This window comes from Miniopterus schreibersii (assembly GCF_964146895.1).
Source record: "Miniopterus schreibersii genome assembly, chromosome: 3".
NCBI lineage: Eukaryota > Metazoa > Chordata > Mammalia > Chiroptera > Miniopteridae > Miniopterus > Miniopterus schreibersii.
In genome coordinates, this window is record NC_138103.1 from 77,654,510 (window position 1) to 77,657,075 (window position 2,566).

Below are 2,566 nucleotides of genomic sequence, written 5' to 3' on the forward strand. Positions count from 1 at the left end.
TAACAACGGATACTGTGTTGATCATCGGGATGGTGACACACTTAAATGAGATCTTTTTGACATACTTGAATCTTAGAAACAAAACAAAATTCTGTTTTTAACTTTTAAAATGTTCCCCAAAGCCAGGGGAGTAGCCACTTCTCTTGTTTTTTTTTTTTTTTACCCCTCAAGGAACCCCAGCTCTTTTCTTTTTTTCTTTTCCCCCAGCGCATTAGCGATGTTTGTCTTTGGAGTGTCATTTTACTGAAGGTCATGCTTGATTACTTCCAAGCAGGATGTGCTGACTTAGACATCAGAAAGAAAAGTCCAACAAGAAACCCCTTTGCTTTAAAGACCTTCTCTCTGTGGGTAGAAGGGATTCGTAGCCACACTCCTATCAGAAAGCACCAGGCTTTCCACAGACAGACATGGGGACACTGTGGCCGGCTTCCACAGCATCACGTCCTGCTCTACAGCATCACGTCCATTCCGTGGGCTCTGGAGGGGTCTTCACATCCAGTGGAGAGGGCCCATTGCCACCAGGTGCTCCATGCTGCCGGCTCAGTGCTGAGCCCCACTCCTTCTCTCTTCCATTCTTGGTTTTCTTGTTGGCCTCTTGTTTTGGGCACAGAAAAAGGCCAGTGGTTGAAGAAATCCTCCTGTTCAGACAAAGGAGGCAGAGCATGGGACAGGATTTGAAAGGTTTTAGACTTGACTTCTGCCTCAGCTCAGGCTCCCAAAACAAAACGCCACAGACAGGGCAGCTTAAGCCACAGACGTTTATTTCTCACAGTTCTCAAGGCTGGAAGTCTGAGGTCAGGGTGACAGTGTGGTTGGTTCCTGGTCTTCTGGCCCCCAGACAGCTGCCTGCCCTAAACCAGGGCATGCGTGGGTCCCTGCCCAGGCCACCCTGTGACTGCATCGCCCCAGGCGCTGAGACCTTACCCTCCTCACCCATCCCCAGATGGGGCTGTTCCTTTGTCGTGGGGCTTTCCGGGGAGGGGCACCTTCTCAGTGCAGTTGTCTTGGGTCTCTCCACCTTGGCACATCCCAAGTTTCAACTATTCCATGCTTGCTGATGAAAGAAGGAGCATGACTCAGGGCCTCTGCTAGGACTGGCACCCACAGTGAAGGAGACAGAGGTGGCTCAGCCCTGCTGTGCCTGGGAGCCTGATGGCTGTGGGAAATAAATGAAAATGGAAGAGACTGACGGAGGCTGGTGGGGAGAGAAGGAATTCTACCCTAGTTCAGACTCATTGGCATTTCCCAGTCCAGCCACTGTTTAAATTTCAGCTGATCCCCCAGTCCTTTCCAAAGAGCTCACAGTGCTAGGGAAGGAGTCTGGGTAGGTGGATGTGGGTCACCTTCACTCATAGGAAACACACCTTCAGGGACCAGGAACCACAGTGTAAGATGCTGCTCCAGGTCTCTGGACTCTCCCCTCTCAGGTTTCCAGGCCAGACAGAGACTGTAAGTTTTGATAGAGGCCAGAATGCAGGTGAGGACTCAGGTGTCCTCCATGTCCAAGAACACAGACATGGATGGCAAGGACTGCTCCCAGACTGAACACTTGGGATGCCAGCATCCCAGGCAGTAGGTGTCAGCAGAGGGGCTGCCAGTGGACCCCAGGCTTGGGCCTTGGAATGTGGCCTGTCTTCTCTCTGTTACATTGTGTTATACCCAGTGCATCTTGTTGCATCATGGCATGTTACGTTAAAGATAATTACATTGATCACATGTATCATACTGTTACACTGTGTTATATTTCTCTTGCATTGTGTTACATTACTCTGTTGATAGGATACTATACATCCTGCCCAGACTCCTGAGGGGCCATGAGAGAAGGGGCCTTTCTCTTCCCGGAGTTTGTCGTCTTTATTATGTTAGGAGGCATCCCCCCCCCCCCCCCCCCACCGTGCCGCAAGTCACCGCCCTACTCCGCCGCTCCCAGACGCTCCGTCCCCCAGCACCTGCTGGTTCCTCACCTAGTATCCGTCCAGCCCCTGGTCCCCTCCCCCTGGGCTGGTCCCCCTCTCACCCGGGCGGTGCGTCCACCGCGCCCGCCCGGTGGTGGCGCTGTTGCCCTTGAAACGCAGCAACCCCGCGGCCACCTGCCTTTGGGGGCTTCCTTTCCAGCAGGGACAGGACCCCGGGGCGCACCCTGAGACAGGAGGTGCAGTATTCACCGGGGGAGGGGACTTTGGGGCAGGAATAGCCCGAGCACGTGGGGGGCAAACAGACCTGAGGACGGACCTCCCAGACAGACCGGAGCAGGGGTGTCTGCGCGGTGGGGGGCCTCTGGCCCTTCCTCCCTGGCGGCCAAGGTGCAGCCCCCCTCACCTGCTGGTGTCTGCGCTGGTCCGCTGCGGGGGAGGGCAGGTCCTGCCCGGGCACTTGGAGGCGGGACAGTGACCTTTGCTGCGGGTCGGTCCCCTGCTCTGCCCTCTAGGCACGCAGACCTCTGGCGTTCTCAGTCCTAGTGCCACCCTGGTGTCCCCTGGGACCCTGCTGGCGCCCAGACTGGCCGGCTGCCTGGGACAGGCTCCACACCGACTCTAGGGAGAGGTGGCAGGAGAGTCCAGAGGTC